This window comes from Lolium perenne, chromosome 2, assembly GCF_019359855.2.
Source record: "Lolium perenne isolate Kyuss_39 chromosome 2, Kyuss_2.0, whole genome shotgun sequence".
NCBI lineage: Eukaryota > Viridiplantae > Streptophyta > Magnoliopsida > Poales > Poaceae > Lolium > Lolium perenne.
The window spans coordinates 76,723,239-76,729,824 of NC_067245.2; positions in this window are offsets into that span (position 1 = coordinate 76,723,239).

Here is a 6,586-nt window from a genome sequence, read left to right on the forward strand (position 1 = left end):
ATAAGTCAGTAGCTCGCTCCATAATACTAGAGAATGGAGTCTTAGTCATTTTTCCCATTAGACATGCTTCGCATCTATCAAGTGACTCAAAGTCAAGTGATTCAAGTAATCCATCGGTATGGAGTTTCTTCATGCGTTTCACTCCAATATGACCAAGACGACAGTGCCACATATAAGTAGAATTATCATTCAATTTAATTCATTTAGCATCAATGTTATGTATATGTGTATCACTACTATCGAGATCTAATAGAAATAAGCCATTCTTTTCAGGTGCTCGACCATAAAAGATATTATTCATAAAAATAGAACAACCATTATTCTCAGATTTGAATGAATAACCGTCTTGCATTAAACAAGATCCAGATATAATGTTCATGCTCAACGCGGGTACAAAATAACAATTATTGAGGCTTAAAACTAATCCCGAAGGTAGATGTAGAGGAAGTGTGCCGACAGCGATCACATCGACTTTGGATCCATTTCCAACGCGCATGGTCACTTCATCCTTTAGTAGTCTTCGTTTATTCTTTAGTTCCTATTTCAAGTTACAAATATGAGCAACCGAACCAGTATCAAATACCCAGGTACTAGTACGAGAACCAGTAAGATAAACATCTATAACATGTATATCAGATATGTAGGATAACGTAGCAAAGAAAACAAAAATTTTCCTACCGCGAACACGAAATCCAAGCCAAGATGCAATCTAGAAGACGGTAGCAACGAGGGGATTATCGAGTCTCACCCTTGAAGAGATTCCAAAGCCTACAAGATGAGGCTCTTGTTGCTGCGGTAGACGATCACTTGCCGCTTGCAAAAGCGCGTAGAAGATCTTGATCACCGGCGCCACGAACGGGCAGCACCTCCGTACTCGGTCACACGTTCGGTTGTTGATGAAGACGACGTCCACCTCCCGTTCCAGCGGGCAGCGGAAGTAGTAGCTCCTCTTGAATCCGACAGCACGACGGCGTGGTGTCGGTGGCGGTGGAGAACTCCGGTGGAGCTTCGCTAAAGCACGCGGGAGCTATGGAGGAGAGGGGGGCGGCTAGGGTTTGGGAGGGGGTGGCCGGCCACTTGGGGGGTGCGGCCAGGTGGTGGTCTTGAGGAGGCTGGCCCCCTCCCCTTGTCCCTCATTATATAGGTGGAAGCCCCAAGGGTTGGACTACAAGTCTCCGAATAAGACCCGAACCCAAAACCTTCCATATGATAGGAAAACCTACCCAAGCTAGGACTCCCACTAGAGGTGGGAGTTCCACCTTCCATGGAGGGGGTGGCCGGCCCCCTTTGGGGGAGTCCACTTGGGACTCCTCCCCCTCTAGGGTTGGCCGGCCATGGAGGTGGAGTCCCTCCGGGACTCCACCTTCCTTGGTGGTTTCTTCCGGACTTTTCTAGAACCTTCTAGAACCTTCCATAGAACCTTCCGCATCATTTTAAATCACATAAAATGACATCCTATATATGAATCTTATTCTTCGGACCATTCCGGAACTCCTCGTGATGTCCGGGATCTCATCCGGGACTCCGAACAAATATTCGAACTCCATTCCATATTCAAGTTCTACCATTTCAACATCCAACTTTAAGTGTGTCACCCTACGGTTCGTGAACTATGCGGACATGGTTGAGTACTTACTCCGACCAATAACTAATAGCGGGATCTGGAGATCCATAATAGCTCCCACATATTCAACGATGACTTTAGTGATCGAATGAACCATTCACATATGATACCAATTCCCTTTGTCACGCGATATTTTACTTGTCCGAGGTTTGATCATCGGTATCACTCTATACCTTGTTCAACCTCGTCTCCTGACAAGTACTCTTTACTCATACCGTGGTATGTGGTCCCTTATGAACTTATTCATATGCTTGCAAGACATTAGACGACATTCCACCGAGAGGGCCCAGAGTATATCTATCCGTCATCGGGATGGACAAATCCCACTGTTGATCCATATGCCTCAACTCATACTTTCCGGATACTTAATCCCACCTTTATAACCACCCATTTATGCAGTGGCATTTGATGTAATCAAAGTACCTTCCGGCATAAGTGATTTACATGATCTCATGGTCATAAGGACTAGGTAACTATGTATCAAAAGCTTATAGCAAATAACTTAATGACGTGATCTTATGCTACGCTTAATTGGGTGTGTCCATTACATCATTCATATAATGATATAACCTTGTCATTAATAACATCCAATGTTCATGATTATGAAACTAATCATCTATTAATCAACAAGCTAGTTAAGAGGCTTACTAGGGACTCATTTGTTTGTTTACATAACACACATGTATCAATGTTTCGGTTAATACAATTATAGCATGGTATATAAACATTTATCATAAACATAAAGATATATAATAACCACTTTTATTATTGCCTCTTGGGCATATCTCCAACAGTCTCCCACTTGCACTAGAGTCAATAATCTAGATTACATTGTAAGGTACCTAACACCCATGGCATTCTGGTGTTGGTCATGCTTTGCCCTAGGGAGAGCTTTAGTCAACGGATCTGCTACATTCAGATCAGTGTGTACTTTGCAAATCTTTACTTCTCCATCTTCGATGTACTCGCGAATCGAATGATAACACAGCTTGATATGCTTCAGCCTCTTGTGTGACCTTGGTTCTTGTGCATTGGCGATGGCACCCATGTTGTCACAGTAGATGACTAGTGGGTCCAATGCACTAGGAACCACACCGAGCTCTATAATGAACCTCTTCATCCATACCGCTTCTGATGAAGCTTCTGAAGCCGCTATGTACTCCGATTCTGTTGAGGATTTCGCCACCGTGCACTGCTTCGAGCTTGCCCAGCTTACTGCAGCACCATTCAATATAAACACGTACCCAGACTGTGACTTAGAGTCATCGGGATCGGTGTTCCAACTTGCATCGGTGTAACTTGTTACAACGAGCTTTTGTTCACCTCCATAACAAAGAAACATATCCTTAGTTCTTTTCAAGTACTTCGGGATATTCTTGACCGCTGTCCGATGTTCCATTCCTGGATCACTTTGATATCTGCTAGTCAAACTAACAGCATGTGCTATATCCGGTCTTGTACATAGCATGGCATACATGATAGAGCCTACTGCCGAGGCATAGGGGATCTGACTCATCCTTTCTCTTTCTTCTGCCGTAGCCGGACCTTGAATCTTACTCAAGACCTTGCCTGGTAACATAGGTAAGAATCCTTTCTTACTTTCGTCCATTCTAAACTTCTTTAGAATCTTGTCCAGGTATGTACTCTGTGATAGCCCTATTAGACATCTTGATCTATCTCTATAAATCTTGATGCCTAATATATACGATGCTTCACCAAGGTCTTTCATTGAAAAACTATTATTCAAATAACCCTTTACATCGCAATAGTTCTATATCATTCCCAATCAATAATATGTCATCTACATATAATATCAGGAATGCTACAGAGCTCCCACTCACTTTCTTGTAAATACAGGCCTCTCCATGACACTGTATAAACCCGAAGTCTTTGATCACCTTATCAAAACGTCGGTTCCAACTTCTCGATGCTTGCTTCAGTCCATAGATTGAACGCTGAAGTTTGCATACTTTGTCAGCATTTTTAGGATCGACAAAACCTTTGGGTTGTACCATATACAACTCTTCCTCAATATCTCCATTAAGGAACGCCGTTTTGACATCCATCTGCCAAATCTCATAATCGAAAAATGCAGCTATTGCTAACAAAATCCTCACAGATTTTAGCTTCGCTACAGGTGAGAAAGTCTCATCGTAGTCAACACCTTGAATTTGTCGGAAACCCTTTGCGACAAGTCGAGCTTTATAGACAGTAATATTACCATCAGCATCTGTTTTTCTCTTGAAGATCCATTTATTCTTGACAGCCTTTCGGCTATCAGGTAAGTCTACCAAAGTCCATACTTTGTTATCATACATGGATCCCATTTCGGATTTCATGGCTTCTTGCCATTTGTTGGAATCTGGGCTCATCATCGCTTCTTCATACGTCGCAGGGTCTTCATCATTGTTATCCACAATCATGACATTTAGACAATGATCATACCAATCAGGAGTGGCACGTTCCCTTGTCGATCTGCGAGGTTCAGTAGTTGTCTCATTTGAAGTTTCATGATCATTATCATTAGCTTCCTCTGTTGCCGGTGCAGGCGGTACAGGAACATCTTCCGGTACTGCGCTACTCTGATCAACGAGCAGAGATTCTTCAATCTCATTGGGTTCTACTTTTCTTCCAGTCACTTCTTTAGTGAGAAATTCTTTCTCAAGAAAGGTTCCGTTCTTAGCAACAAATATCTTGCCTTCGGATCTGTGATAGAAAGTGTACCCTATAGTTTCCTTAGGGTATCCTATGAAGACGCATTTCTCCGCTTTGGGTTCTAGCTTGTCCGGTTGTAACTTTTTTACATAGGCTTCGCAACCCCAAACTTTAAGGAACGACAGCTTAGGTTTCTTATTAAACCATAATTCATACGGTGTCATTTCAACGGATTTTGATGGTGCTCTATTTAAAGTGAATGCGGCTGTCTCTAATGCATAACTCCAAAATGATAATGGCAAATCAGTAAGAGACATCATAGAATGAACCATATCTAAGAGAGTTCGATTACGACGTTCGGACACACCGTTTCGTTGTGGTGTTCCCGGCGGTGTCAATTGTGAAAGTATTCCGCATTTCTTTAAATGCATGCCAAACTCATAACTCAGATATTCACCTCCGCGATCAGATCGTAGAAATTTAATCTTCTTGTTACGTTGATTTTCTACTTCACTTTGGAATTCCTTAAACTTCTCAAAAGTTTCGGATTTATGTTTCATGAAATAGATATACCCATATCTACTCAGATCATCTGTGAAGGTTAGAACATAACGATGACCACCACGCGATGCTACACTCGTTGGTCCGCACACATCGGTATGTATGATTTCCAATAAGTCAGTAGCTCGCTCCATAATACCAGAGAATGGAGTCTTAGTCATTTTTCCCATTAGACATGCTTCGCATCTATCAAGTGACTCAAAGTCAAGTGATTCAAGTAATCCATCGGTATGGAGTTTCTTCATGCGTTTCACTCCAATATGACCAAGACGACAGTGCCACATATAAGTAGAATTATCATTCAATTTAATTCGCTTAGCATCAATGTTATGTATATGTGTATCACTACCATCGAGATCTAACAGAAATAAGCCATTCTTTTCAGGTGCTCGACCATAAAAGATATTATTCATAAAAATAGAACAACCATTATTCTCAGACTTGAATTAATAACCGTCTTGCATTAAACAAGATCCAGATATAATGTTCATGCTCAACGCGGGTACAAAATAACAATTATTGAGGCTTAAAACTAATCCCGAAGGTAGATGTAGAGGAAGTGTGCCGACAGCGATCACATCGACTTTGGATCCATTTCCAACGCGCATGGTCACTTCATCCTTTAGTAGTCTTCGTTTATTCTTTAGTTCCTATTTCGAGTTACAAATATGAGCAACCGAACCAGTATCAAATACCCAGGTACTAGTACGAGAACCAGTAAGATAAACATCTATAACATGTATATCAGATATACCTTCTTTCTTCTTCTTGACAAGGCCGCTCTTCAGATCCGCCAAATACTTGGAGCAATTACGCTTCCAGTGTCCCTTCTCCTTGCAGTAATAACACTCAGCATCAGGCTTAGGGCCAGTCTTAGGTTTCACAGGAGGCGTGGCAGCTTTCTTGCCACCCTTCTTGAATTTTCCCTTAGACTTGCCCTGTTTCTTGAAACTGGTGGTCTTGTTGACCATCAACACTTGGTGCTCTTTCTTGATCTCAGTCTCAACAGATTTCAGCATGGAGAAGAGTTCAGGTAACTCTTTGTTCATGTTCTGCATATTGTAGTTCATCACAAATTTCTTGTAACTAGGTGGCAGTGATTGAAGGACACGATTAATCCCCAGTCGGTTAGGAATAACTATTCCCAAGTCACTGAGTTTCTTCGCATGCCCGGTCATGGCGAGCATGTGCTCACTAACGGAGCTGCCTTCTTCCATCATGCAGCTGAAGAAGTGTTTCGATGCTTCATAGCATTCCACGGCCGCATGAGTTTCAAAGATAGTCTTCAACTCATTGATTAACTCATGTGGATCGTGGTGCTCAAAACGTTTTTGAAGATCGGCTTCCAGACTGCATAGGATGGCACACTGAACTTGAGAGTACCGAGTTTTCCGAGTCGCGTAAACATTCTTTACTTCATCGGTTTCAGTTTCTGCAGGAGGGTCACCTAGCGGTGCATCAAGCACATATTGCAGATTTCCGCCATTGAGGAAGATCCTCACATGACGGAACCAGTCGGTGAAGTTGCTACCGTTGCTCTTAAGCTTTTCTTTCTCTAGGAACTGGTTAAAATTGATTGAGGACACCATATCTACAACATATTTGCAATAGTTTAGACTAATGTTTATGACAAATTGAGTTCAAATTTTAATTCATCATAATTAAAAACTAGGTGAACTCCCACTCAAAACAATATCCCTCGCATTGTCTTAGTGATCACACGAACCAAATCCATCACACCAAGTC